This window comes from Syngnathus floridae, chromosome 22, assembly GCF_059516105.1.
Source record: "Syngnathus floridae isolate MCC-2025c chromosome 22, RoL_Sflo_1.0, whole genome shotgun sequence".
Classification (NCBI taxonomy): Eukaryota; Metazoa; Chordata; class Actinopteri; order Syngnathiformes; family Syngnathidae; genus Syngnathus; species Syngnathus floridae.
In genome coordinates, this window is record NC_142434.1 from 1,973,708 (window position 1) to 1,988,762 (window position 15,055).

Sequence of the window (15,055 nt, forward strand, 5' to 3'; positions counted from 1 at the left end):
GGATCCAAACAAAAAATAATTTGTAATTTAGAGGTTACTTATATCCTCGGAAAAAAACAGAAGGCCCTTGTGGTAGAATATTTTTGTTTTCTTACTTGTAGCAATTTTTTTTTGCATTTTCAACAGCAAAACGAGCATTTTCAGCGCAAGTCTAATCCTATCAAACATGTTTTTTTCGATTCAATTCAGCGTCGCGATATGCACACGCCTGCATAAGGCCTGACAAATCTAAGGCAGGGAGGGGATGTCGTGAACCCCTCAGCCGAGGGGCGCCCTGTCACCAAAACGACGCTGTCAGAGTCGGCCTGTGCCGCCGCCGCGCTCGCTAGCGGGTTCTCACCTGTCGAGCCTGCCACCGCTTCCACTTAATCACCTCCCGCATATGCACGTTGTCTGCACGCGTGCGTCAATGCACGTCAAGGCACGAAAGCAACCTTAAAGGTCCTCAACTGGATTTGGAATGACACATCTTATGCGCAAATTAGGAGCAGCACGAGTTGAAATCATGACACGGAGAACCACCGAGCATCACGTGTCCATTTCCGGCCGTGAGTCGCAGATGCGTGACAAACAACAATATCCTGCCTCTCAAACGCCCCATTAACTGTGGAAATGACACAAAGGTTAAGGTCATTAAGTCATCTCATGATGCTAGGAGCCTCTTAGAGGAAAAAAATAAAATCAAATAAGGTGCTAGCATGTCCCCTAGCGCATTTATGGAGCGACCAACAGTAAAAGAAAAGAAGAAAAAACAAAGGGGCGGCCGGGCCTTTCCGAAACGCTATAAAATTAATGCGATTTCCAGAGTATTTTTTTTTTTTTTTTTATGAATGGCGCCAGATGCCAAATCCATAACTTCAAACAAATTGACTCGCAATTATTGGTTGCGGTGCACCACTTCCAGATGTGCAACAGATGGGGCCGGCGTGACCCAAGGTGTCTCGCCCCGTGCTTTGTGTTATTGTGCTGTAAAACAGACGTATGCACGCCTGCGCCTGCGTTTTAAATCCCAGTGTGGGCTGGAGGTGAAGGGAAGGACAGGGGACACACAAACGATTAAAAAAAATCAAATAAAAGACGGAAATCTCCATCATTAGGTAAAGCGCCAATAGAGACAATGTAAGCACTACGACAGGCTGAAATTATGTAAAGGCAGATGAGAAATGGAAATGTGATCTCTGCTGTGTTGGGATTAAATTGGGCGAGGGGAGGGGGGGCAATTATGGTGCTTTTTTGGGGGGTGCATAATCTTACAATATCCCTGCATTCATAAAGAATATTAGATGAGATAAGAAGCTGAGTTTTAAATCAGAGGGCTTTTTTTTATACTAAAGTCAAAAGTAGTACTTGCAATTACTCTGATGATAATTAGCATTTGAATTATTTTTAACAACCGTCCCGATTTGATGATTTTATTGGGTTTAAAAAAAATTATTGACATTTTGTTTTAGCAGACAAAGTTCAATTTTTGTTACATCGGGATCACCAAAAAATGGACAAATATGATCGCCATTTTTTAAAAATAAGAATTTAGTAGGATTCTGCACAATAATCGACATATAGCGGTTATTTAAAAAAGATTAGATATGATTTTCTAACTTTTCAAACAAAATGATTACAGTTTTTATGAGAATTTAGTTTTTAACTGTACACTGGAAAAATGTTAGTTTTTTAAATAAATAAACAACAATCAGCAAGACACACACACACACACACCTTTGACTTTTATATCATAACCGGCTGCTAATCCACAGTAGCCAAGCGTGCCCCCGGCCGATGTCTCACACTCTCCGACACACTTCCAGCTCGCGTTATCGGCTTGACCTTGGACTTGCTCGCTCAAGAGAGGACCCCGATGGAATGATGTCGTCGTGTTTTTGTTTTATTTCTCCATAATGGACAGTGGGGGCATGATGAGCTTCATTAGCAGAGGAAGATAACGATTACACCCCCCCCCCCCCTCGCTTCTGCATTTCGGTGATCTGATGGCCATCTCGTCTGCATTATTCATTCATCCGCCCACTCTCTCTTTGCAGTAACTCTTTGACTGCCATGTTTTTTCACTTCCCGCCACCCGGCCTTTGGAGCCCGCGTTCATCTATTATAGATGGGTAATTGTTTATTAAATGCAGGCCTGACCCTATTATGCCTATTAGCGCAGCACGATACACTCCTCCATATTTGTCAAGATGGAACAAGAATACAAGGCCGCTGCCTCTGCGAGTGGGACGGAAAAGAAAAAAAAAGGTGTCAGCCATTGGCCAGCATCTCCTTAGCGATGGAGGCAAAAAAAAAAAAGCTTTTTCTCTCATTACCCTGACTCGTAATCTACCTCTGCCCTTTGCGGGCGAATCCCTGCTGCAGGCGTTGGGAGGCTAAAACTCCCCAACTCTGGAAGCGGATTTCTTCCTTCAGATAGGAATTAGCAAGAAAACGTGACTTTTCTAAACTCAGCTGACACTAGAGGTCAGTGTCGTAACAGAGTTGCCACTCGGGCTGCTCTTCCTCGTGAGCTGCAGGCTACAAAAGGAAAGCAATTCAGGTATAAAAAAAAAAAAAAGGAAATGAATTGAAATGGAATGATTAAGTTCACTTAATTAGTGGCTGGCTTAGGCAAATCAGCTTAGCTTGTATCAAAACGATTATTCCAGACAGCGGCGCTGATTGTGCGGGACGACAGTTGGCCAACATGCGTGCAAAAGGCGTGCAGCTAAAGCAGAGCATTGGAAAATTATTAACCGTACTGCTGCTTTATATGTCCATCATCTCGTCCACTATGCACCTGTCAATACATTTAAAAAAACCACGGGAGGTCTTCTTTTTTCTTTTCTTAAAGGCTGAGGTAAGGGCGGGAAACAAAGATATATTATTTCTAGTCAAATCAAATATTTTTTTTAATTAATATACACATTTAATTAAAATTAAAGGTCCACATATGTCTATTTATTCTTTAAGCACACGGCACATGTTACAAATTGGCCAGATTTACGAATAAATATCACCCGGGCCTTGGGAGCATCGTCCGTGCTACAAATGCTAAGTGGAGATTAGCCTATTAGCTCTTGTTAGCGTGTTTAATTACAAATAAACGAGCGCACGGGCGAGGTGAGCTTCACGCGTGTCAACAAAAACGGCAAGTCAATGCAAACATTTCCTCGGCGAGAGCTTTTTCTGCACGTTATGGAATTTGTCATGTTCAGTCGGAGCTGTCATTGATAGAACAGTGTGCGCTAATGTGTGTAATCTGCTTTGCAACACATCAATTATGATGGATATTGCTCCAGCGCTACGCTTGCAGGCTTTTTTTTTTTTCATGCCAGCCTGCAGGGGAATCAGTCTTCTCTTGTTAGGCAACCTGTTTAGTAAATAATGATCCACTTTGAGGCTGGCTGATGCCGTATAATGGGATCTGTGTGTGTGTGTGGTGGTGGCGCTTCGGTGCACAAGGATCAAGCAGACTCCATCAAAAAAAAAAAGAAAAAAAGAAAAAAAAAAACACTTAATGTGAAAGCTGGAATTCAATCACGCCGCGACACCTTCAGTGATGCGGCCGTATGTAAAATGTATAAATATTATCAGTGGCTTGTTCAAGTATTTCCAGATCTGTCTGAGCTAACAGAGACATTGAAAGTTAAATATTTAGATTTGTACTCTGTCAAGCAAAATTGATTTTTGTTACCCCTCCGCCCTGTTCCTTTGCCAAAGTTAAAACTTAACAGGATGTACGCAACCTTTCCACTCATCACATTCATTTTTTAATTATTTTTTTTATTGTTGCTCTTTATGTCTGGTTTATTTCTATAAAAAAAAAGAAAAAAAAAAGAGGACATTTTGGGAAACTCCCAGCCAGTTTTGTTTTGCTTCAGGTATATCAAGACATCACAACTCTTTAAAAAATTACCACAAACACATAACCAAGACTTCTCAAATGATCATATTTTCTCTTTCTACACGAAATGATAGGCACAAGATGATTGGCACGACACAACGGTGAATCCCTAATACCGCAACGAAAAAGCTTCCAACTTCATTTCCTATCTTACAAAGACATTTCTGACAATCCCAGCCTTCATGGAACATTTTTATCACATCTTTTAGCCCTTCATCTGCCCAAGGTTCATAAAAGCCAAGTTTCATGAGGTTGAGTGCAGGCGAACAGGTGTTACACACCCCTGTAAATGACAAAACTGGATGAATAAGTACACCCCGACTCTAGTAAAAGTTATAAAAGGCTCCGCCCTTCCTCTAAGTAAGTGTCCCAATCCTAAAAACATTTTATTATTATTATTTTTTAACATCTTTGACAAAATCCAGTCCTCTCAAAGCAACCTCAACATTTCTTTTGGCCGCGATTCCTCCACATCCCGGTTCAGGAAAAACCGTTCAATTAACATAAAGCCAACATTGCAGCAGCTCCTTTTTTTTCCAATTCTGACACAAGTTCTCCAGCTTTCCTCGGCCCACCAAGTAAGCCGGAGAAAGATTCTCCCTCCGGGACCCGATCACATGGAGATCCCTGTCAGATAGATCTCCACTACGCTGCACTTCAGTCGCTAAGTCAGTCGGTAAGTCGTGCCATCAGCACAGGTACGCAGCCAGACGAGAGAGTGAAGGAGGCCCCTTCGGTCCAAACATTTTTTTTTTTTGTGTCAGCATAAAACCCCTGAGCTGCATTGAGACCAGCACATGTGTGTTTCTTGTTTGCCTGCACAGAAAGTGAGATTTTATTATTTTTTTTCTGGCTTTATGTCAGATCGGGGCAGACAGCGATGGGTATTCTATTTACTTGACGCAAGCTGCTCCCCAATGTCCCATAAAGCCCTCTTGCCTTGCAACTAAGCCAGCCGGGGTTAAAGCTCCCCAGCAGACAGCAAGACTGAGTACCTCCAAACTGTGTGTGTGTGTTTATGTGTACTGCTCTCTCACTAGCTCCCTCCGGTGTAATGGCTTTATTTATGAAGTGGCGGTTGCAGTAACAGGCAGGCGATAAAAGGAGGAGATAGCGGCGAAAAGCTGCTGAGCATGTGACGCCGGGCCGTGGCTTTGCGAAGATTGATTCTCCGCCCAAGAAAGTGTGGTGGAATATCATCGATTTTGCCGCAGATACCTTGAAAAATTACCAGATTAATTACTGGACTGGATTACTTGATTCTTTTTATTTTTATTAATTAGTTTATTTATTTTATCTATTTTTATATATTTTTTTTATTCTATTTTGTATTTTAATTACTTGACTTTAAACGGTTTTATTTATTTATTTATGATTACCTGACTTTAAACTGTTAACACTGTCACGGCAAAGTTAACATTTATAATTAGGGATGAGATCATCTTGTCTTGAAATTCTTTAGATAAGGTCCGAGATACGAGATAAAAAGTCTCAGCTGTCGACCACATCACAAAGTAAAACGAACGTGAACGCTCTGAGCTTAAATAGCGTCTGGCTTTTTTTTTTCGGCCTGTGTACGATTTACAGCTAAAACAACACAAGCGTTCAGATGCATCATCTCGGTAAACTGTCCATTTGTTAGCCGGCTTGTTCTAATCACCGTCACCATGAGATGTTTTGCCAGGTGGACGGGCGGGCGGGCGTACGGGCCCCCGATGCGGCCGCTCTGATCTGAAGCAGCTGCCGTATTAGTCTGAGAAATCAGCCTATGCAAACAAACATCCTGCCTGCTTCGCATCCCTGGCGCATCTGACGGCCATTAGCATCTTGTATCTGTCTTGAATCAGTCTCAAAATAAGCCAGCTAATAAACAACACAGGCGTCGGGTATCATTATTCATTATTAAAAATTGTTTGTAAAAAGACATCTGCTGTGTTTTAAGATTGTGAAAACAACCGCACGGGGTCACGCTAAGGTGATACGTCAAGCCTCATCGGAAAAACGTAAAAGTTACACAACTCAGGAGTGACGTGATGCTTCGAGTTGTAAACCAACTGCTCCTGGTCTTCCTAGCACTTAATCCCCTGAGCCTCAGGATGGGACTTCTTCAATCCCTCAAGTCCTCCAGCACCATCAAAGATGGACAGCACCAATGTGGACGACATCTCCACCCTTGCGGTGGTTTAGACTTTTAAGTTATCTCCCAAAGCAGCTTGTGATACTCAGGGGTGTCAAACTCAAGGCCCGGGGGCCAGATACGGCCCCTTTTATCATTTTAAGACAAATTATGCATGAACTTAGTGTCAACACTAAAATTGTCTTTACTTTTGAAAAATTGCAAGCAACTATTCATTTTTTTTTTTAAATTGATTCATCGCCAGACCACTCCACAGAGAGATTACCGCGAGCGCCGCCTTCAATCGGCCCTCCAATTAATCTTCGACACCGCTGATGATAAATAACGACGCGTCGGTAAATAACGTATTTACTTACGTGTCGGCGCCACCTTTCTATCCCAGTGGCTTTACAGTTCAAACCATCATTCAAGGCTTAATTGTACCCAATCACCACTGAAGGTCACTCTGCAAACCACCCGCTATACTTTATCTACCCTGACCAGTGATAGATGCCCCCCCCCCCCCCCCCCCTCCATCCCCTTAACACTCCTCTTTGCTCATCACCGGTGATTAATACCCAAAAACCGAATAGAAAGCTTGTTATTCTTACGAGGGGAGGCGCCGCCGCCGCCGCCGCCTCCCCTCGTAAGAGAGACGGACAGCGAGAAAGAGATACGGGAAAAAAAATGTGACCCCAGAAATCAAAAGTGATAATCCAGAACGCGTGTGTGAGCGAGTGTTAAAGATGGCTGAAGGTCAGGGAGACATTGAGGCAATCACGCTAATGAAAACAAACGAGGGATTCGCTCGGAGGGAAGGGAAGAAGAGACGTTTCTGGACGACCTCAAAATAATCAAACACAACAATGCTGGAGGAGAAAGTACAGACGCAAATTCCCCACTGTTCTTTTATTTACATGGTCTCCGAACCTGATGTCTGGTGGCGACACACACACACACACACACATATACACACACTGTACACAAGCAAACACGCATGGCAGTGGCAATATGTGAAGGTTATTCCTGCAGAGGGATGACAGTGTTTATTCAGGGCGAGCAGGCGCATTCTGTGACATTCAGCACGGGGAGCATGATTAATGCCGTCATATACGTACTGGAGAAGAAGAAGAAGAAGGAGAAGGAGCTCGCCATCTTACATTTGTGTGCCTTGAAGAATAAAAATATGCTTTGATAGCTGAAGCGGTTCAAAAATAGATCTATTTTTAAATGTCAATATATTTCAATATTTTTTTTCCCCAAATATTTCAATAAAAATATGCTTTGATAGCCGAAGCAGTTCAAAAATAGATATATTCTTAAATATGTCAATATATTTCAATATTTTTTCCCCAAATATTTCAATTTTCTTGTGTACCTTAAGAATAAAAATATGCTTTGATAGCTGAAGCGGTTCAAAAATAATAATATATATATAAAATATTTTTAAATATTTAAATATATTCAAATATTTTTTCCTCAAATATTTCACTTATTTTTTTTGTATCGTTCCACTCTGGAGCCTGACTAAAATCAACACCAGCACCCCCAAAACAAGGCCCGACGTATAAATAAACAGATTTCCACCTCCAACATGAAAAACCGCTGACGCGGCTTCTCAAATGGATCCTTCGAATTGAGGCAAAAGGCGAGACTTAACGCGCCCGATGAGCCAAGTCAAGCAAACAAACCACCCAAACTGCCGCCCGGAATAAACCGAGTCAGCTCCTCTCTCTCTCTGACAGCATCCTGGCTGAGCTCGGGCGAGCGCTTCACAGGAAGCCCTTGAGTTTATTTTTCATATGGAGGGGATTTGGCAGCTATCAAGTGGTGGCAGGCCAGTATCAAACACATGTCTGGCTTGTAAACAGGCTGCTGGCTCCTCTCCAAGCTCCCCGCCGAGTTTGGAGCCAACTGGTGACACTGATCCCGCCCCGACAGTAAAAGGGGGGGTAATGGAGCCTTTAAACATCCTGGCCGCCGTTATCTATATTGTATTTAAGACGTGTCATGTTGGTTTTGTCTTGGCACGTGTGTGTGTCCCTTTGCTTGTTGTTGACATGGATCCTTTTAGCCTCGAACAGGAGCGCAAGGAAGGAAGCAAGCGCTAAGCTGCTTCACACACACACACACTCGTCAAAAAGCATTATTCAGCAGGTCAACAGCCACTTTCACCGCTTGTGTGTGTGTACGCCAGCGCTTCGGGCTACGCTACTCCCAGAGAAATGATCTTCTCAGACTGGCTCCGTGTTGCCCTCTTTATCCTGACAGGCCACAAATAAATAAGCTGGCTGGCTCTCCCCTCAGACGTGACCGCCATGCCTGACGAGAAGCGTGAGGAAAACACAATCGTATTTTATTGTGGCGAGGGCGGAGGGGAGGGGAGGGGAGGGGTGAGCGGAGACCGATAAGCACGCCGTGTTTGTTGTATTTGTGCCACCGTGGGAAATGGAGAAAGGGCATGTGAGGACACAACAAGCATTCTCGGTTCTTCTCATACAAGAAATAGAACATGCAAATAAATAAATAAATAAATAAATAAATAAATAAATAAATAAATAAATAAATAAATAAATAGACATACTTACATATGTCATTAATAAAGAATAACTGTATATACTGAAATAAAAAAGAGCAAATCAATGAAACATGGGATATTTAAATGGTTGCTAATGACAAGCATTTACCAAAAAAAAAAAACCTGCTCCCCAGCATGAAACTTGCAGAAAGACATCTTTGAAGGTTCTCCTTCAAAAAGCCCCCATGTCCTGCCTGCCACATCAGGGGACTTTGGTTATTAATTGAAGTTAATTTTCTGGGATATCAGTTTGCCAGGCACGTGGGGGGAAGATTGATAGCCCCCACGCGGTTACCAAGTGCTGGGATGTGCATGACGGTGTGTGTGTGGGGTTCCTTCACATGCCCGCTTTCACTTTTATCATGCCCAAATCAAATTACAAACATCGGAGGCCAACGTTGGCTGGAGGAGATTTCCATAAGATTAATTAGGCCAAAGACAGACAGAGTGGGCTGGGCAAATATAAAATAATAAATACAGGAGGTGGTGACAGGGATGGCGGGGGGTTGGTAGAGTCATCAGAAAGGGGAGGGGGGAGCCTTTGGATGAAACATGAAGTCAATTGGACAATGGGTAATTAGTGCAAGCAGCAGCATTCTCAAAGGCACGGAGAGGACAGCGGCAGCCAGGCGAGGGGCTCTCACTTGGCCCCAGCCATGCGGAGGCCCGTACGCCGGGGCCCACATTTAATTAGCACCACTTTGATACCCACAGGAGTGCCAGCGGCCCTGAGGGCAACCGAAAGGGTGACTGACAAGCGCGCACCTCCGGACAGCTCCCTCCTCTCCAATTATAGATGCGCCAAGCTGAGAGGATGCTGGCTTAAATCAAAATATATATTTAAAAGAAAACATCTTACAGATGCATGAATGTGTGCGCCGGTGGCTGCCAAACAAGGCAGCGACCACGCCGGCTGGCAGCGGCTTCTTGCTATTTGCGCGCTCCAAATTGGCATTTGGATTCGGAACGGAGCTTCAGATGCCCTGAAGGCGGCGAGAGACTAAAATCGCTCACCTGGCTTGAAAATGAGCATTGCGGGGAGGAGGACGGAAAAATTAATCACGGTTAAAATTTGATTTATTTATCTAATTTTTTTTAAATCCATTTTTTAGGTGTATATTTTTTATATAGATTTTTTATAAACAAATTATAATTTTTCTAAATTAAAATGTTTAAAGAATTTAAATTGAAAAAAATTTGAAGGAAGGAACACGAATAAAGCTGTACGCAAACAAAGACACACCAGAGCACGATGTGCAATATTGATGAGTTCTTTTTTTTTTACACCCCTGCACTAGTTTTATTTTTAATGCGCGGGGATGCATCTGCACCGACACGTTTTGCGGTGCTTGACAAACAAACAAACGCGAGCGGCCCATGAATTATGCAAGCGCTGTGTTTTCATCCGGGCCCAAACACATATTTAGTAAACAAACTGCTTACTCTATACTTCACACCCTACTTGTGTAAATAATAGATATTCAAAACGTGTTGGGCTCGGCACGCCGTGTAATTTCTTGTATTATTTAGCACGTCGTCTTGGGCGCTTACCCCGTCGACGTCTTGCGAACAAACAACATCAACAACAGCTTTGTCGCTGTTTTTTTTCTTCTTCTTCAACAACCTCCTTTTATTTATGAATCGTCGTGTGATAAAATATGAATTTCCCGAAGGAATACGCCGTTGTCTCAGCTCGGATTGTTCCAATCAAACTAAATCAATAGGGATAAATATGGTGCGTAACAATATGGCAACTAATCATACGTGTGTTTGTGCTGTCAAAGGATAATCCCCGTTCTCGTTCTTGACAACCCGGGGACGATTCGGCGTACGGGCGCTTGTGTTGTTTGCATCATTAACATCTGTTTGACTGCGGCTCGCCGTGAAATCGATAGCGGTGAGGATGAGACAAGCGTGGACTGCTAATGGCTGCTAATCTGTGACAAAGAGCTCAAACAACCAAACGCTTGATCCACTGCACAACTCTTGAGATATGCACAAACACAAAATTAGAGTGTCCAAGAAAACAAAAATCTGCTAGCTCAATGCTAACATAACATGCAAAACTCCGTAGACCGGCTAATGGATATTAGCATCGACAAATTAAGTCGTATCAGGAAAATTGCTACTCGAGTTAGACCATTAAAAAAAATATTTAACTGTGTCCATATGCCCAATTAATTCTGAAGTGAATTTCCCAAAACCTCTGCATCAAGTATGGAGCGATGATGCAACGTCATTACTCCAGGGCCACCCAACTGGACCGCAACCGCATTTGGCCACTCGTCACACATTGCAGAACGCCGCCGCAGGTAGAGTACAAAAAACCTCATGACCCGGACACTGCATAGCTGGAGGTGGCCGCTCCCACATGACCACAGCGACCACTTCACACGAGGCCCTGAAAACCAAAAAAGCAGCGCCAGATGGGGCCCAGCGACCCTCCTGTACTTTTTTCACGGCAGCTCACTCGCCCACTCGACGTATTGATGTGCACAAACTTTTTTGCAGGCAAAACTCGCATCCGCTCCCGACAGCTGTCAGACATTAAATCCAATCAGTTTGGCCGTGGATGGGCCATCGGGCAACGTGCCCGGACGGACCGCTGATGGCCTTTATTGGAGATGACAAATTAGAGCCTCTCAAAACACTCCACCATTTTCGGACTAATGCAATTTGTCAGAAACCCCGCTCGCATTCCGCAGAGCAGATCACCTTTCCTAGAGCTGTCAGAGTTACCCTTTTTACCCCCACATTTTTTTTTGGTTCATCCCGAGAAGTATACGTCATCTCTAAAACAATCTTGTTTTGATACGCTCGGGTATACTTTCGATATCAACTGAAAAACGATTTCAAAGCAAAAATAAATTCTGATGGATCGCTTGAGATAAATCATTTGAGGTAAGAAGACAAAGTGGACAAACAATGACGCCAAATGCTACAATTCAGGAATGAAGAGTGGTTAAAATTAGCCTTTTTTCTGTTTTCAAATGGAGGCCATCGAGTCATCCACTAACAGACACCTTATTTATCCCACAGCTGCAAGACATTATCATTTGTTACCGATTCTGTATATCAACCAGAAAAACACGACGTAAAAGCTTCCATATGCTTCTCCAAATTCCAAGCCGAGTGTTGGACACTAAATGCTTTGGAGTCATTTAGCACAAAGTGATTTTTTTTTTTTGTACAGCGATTCCCGCAACCCCTGCCGACTGTACGCCGCAACAAAAGCCAGAAGACCATGTGGTGCTGACACATGCCGGCGGAATAACGTTTACTCTGCAAATCACAACCACATTGGCTCCGCCTTGTATCAAGGTAGCTTCATCCGCAACTGATAAATACTTGCAACAAGAGAGGCAGGCGATGCTACATTAAAAGCTTTAATGGCTTTCTGCTCGTCACTTAGCGGCTGTAAACACCATGTTGGCAAACTGTGAGCTGCCTGCCTGCAGCATGATGTTGGTAAATTAATGAGGACGAGGGGAGGGAAGTGGTCCCCCCCCCCCTTCCCTGGCTCTCAGCCAGACTGCAAGAGCTTGGAAAGTGTCCGTTGAATTTAACTTTATATATGAATTAAGCAGCAGAAATTGAGTTGTAATAACAGTTGTCACCACTAGATGGCAGCCATACCTAAAGAAGATGGTTTCTTAAACATTGGAGAGAACAAATTTCATGTGCAGTCTTTCCATGACTTTTTTTTGCATGTGATGATCTTGAACAAGCTAATCAAATTAGGAGATCAAATATGCCCAAAAAGAAAAAAGCAACAAGCTGGCTGACAACGCGTTGACGATGACAGTGGTGCTCATTTCCTCAACAGTGTGTGTGAACAACCCCTGGCCCCTCTCCAAAGTAACTTTATTAGGGTGGCAGAGTGGAGCCCACTTAACCCCTAATGATGCTTTTATTTGATAGCTTCAATATGAAGAGGAGGGGAGGCAGAAGGATGACAGCCTCCTCTCCCCCCTCTCCACCTCTTCCTGGACAATCTACAGCTGCTCTTTTGTTTCTCTTTTTCCCCTCTAAGTTAAAGTATAAAAAAAAAAAATAGGCCAAGGTAACCCCCCCCCTCTCTCAAGCACCTCCATCCCTGCCCCTCCCCCTTCCCCAGGGTCTTACGTGATATTTAACTACGGCTACAGTGGCATTTACTAATTTTATATGTGCAGAATTTATGTCAGATTCTTATCCGGAGAGAAGAGGGGAGAAGAGCAAAGGTGGCTGCCTGCGTGTCCGCTGTGTATACACTGGTATTATGTGAACTATTCACAACACGTCAGCTGACACGGGCGCCGCTGTTTTGTCTGGCGTTGCGAGCGCCGCGCCACAATTAAAGCCTAACCTCAGCATTTGGAGAGGCCGACAGGATGGGGCCAATTTGTTGTCCGCAGCTCAAGTAGGAGTGGGCGGATAAAGGTAAAGGAGCTGCTTTAGGCGTCACCGGATTGTCGGCAGGAGTGCCAGGTCACTCCGGAGGTGACGGCTAGTCATTATTTGTCGTGATGGAATATTTGCACTTGTTTGAAGCTTTACCCACATTAGGTACGTCATCATAAATGGATATTTTGCAAGTATTACCATAAATGAGTTGATTGCATAAGTCTACACACCTCTGTTCAAATGTTTTTGATATAAAAGGCATCGAGATGTTTTGTTCAAAAATTTGTTCGCACAATTAATAACCTTTTTAAAGAGACATCTACTGAAAAAAGTTAAAATAAACAAGTGATGTGGTTGCACAAGTGTGCACACCCCCCTTACAGTATTAAAGGCAGAATTAACCTATCACATCAAAATTATGTAAAATGTCTTCACAGTAAATATAGAGAAGAAGATAAAATACTTCAAGAGTAGAAAAAAGCAGTAAGATGAAAGTTGAGGGGTTGGTTAGACGAGGGGGGGGGCGAGGTGGGGATAAGTGCAAGAACCTAAATAAGGCGTAGGAACAGATTGACCTGTGCGGGCTTAAAAAAAATGAAGAAAAAAAATCAAATTTCAACAGCATTGTATTCCCTCCCATTTCCAATCTGGCTATTAAGCTTCTTATTGATAGATGGAAGATGAGACCACCCATACCTGGGGCTCATCCTGCCGTAGCCCAGTGGGGAGGGGAGGGGGGGGTGCACACATCACACACGTCGGGGGACTCTTTTACTATTTTGCAGCCAAAGCCAAATCCCCGCGGGTGGGATCCCGCCTCGTCGCCCTGCTCAATAAAATAATTAGCTTCTGCTCGGCCCGACCGTTAATCAAGTTGCTCAACATATGCAAAACCAAAAAGAAAGAGGCGGGGTGACTAGAGAGGATATATTCCTTTTTTTATCCGTCTTTTCACACGCAGAGCCGTGCCACTTTTATCTGCAAAAGTCGCTGATGCCAGTTCTTTTTTTTTTTTCTTCCTCTTTTCTTTGCCAGATTACTATAAAACATACGGCGCAGCCCTTTTTAATTTTATGTTTAGTCTACAGGAAATCAGATTAGCCAGGGGAGGGGGGGTGGAAATCGGCACAAACGCTTTAAATAAATCTGTGAGGTGACAGACAAAGTACTCATCGCGTTGAGATTACTTTAAATAAACTTACACTGCGTATAGTTAGGAGGTGAAACAGCTGTTGTGAGCGGACAGAGACAAAAAAATATCTTCCCACCGTATATTGAGTCTAAAAATGTATATATTGATCTAAATCTATCTATATATATAAATAATAAAAAAAATAATAATAAATGTCATCACTTACTGGTCGGACGAAAGTATTGGAACGGCGATTTCTTTGGTTCATAAAGACAAACCTGCAGCTGTTCCAATACTTTTGGGGGAACGGTCAATAAAGTCGAGCTTCACACTCGATGACTTTACAAAGTAACTCCAGCCCCAAAACAAAGACTATGCAAATGCAGGAAAGGAGTCACAAAGGTGAGATGCCACTTGAGATGCCTGGCATCTGCAGAGAGGCCTTGCCTTGGCAAAGCACTGCCGGTAGAAATAGCACTAAAATATGGAGCGCTAATTTAAGGGCTGACACACATTCGGCGTGTCAGTTTCGTATGTGTAACAGCTAGGAGGTGTTTTATTGTCGCCCCTTTTGGGGGTTAATTTTGTAGTTTTGCACCTGCCGAACGGAATAAGATACATAGAATATTACACTCGTTGGCATAAAACACAGTTTGATTATTTTTTTGTCAATTACTAGGCCGAAAAATCCAGAAAAATCAATTACTCGGCAGATTATTAAAAAAAAAAAATGAATGAAATGATTTCCTTTTCAAATTTATGATGCACAGAGAGAAAAAAGAACCTAGAACCTAATTTCAACACTAACAATGCACAATTAGCACAAATATAAATCTGGGGGGGTGGGGGTGTTGAAATTTCCATCATGTGTGTTTTTTTCTCCACCATGCACACCTAATCACCTCCAAACGGAACACGCCTGTCAATCATCCGGCAACTCCTGTGGTGGATCCA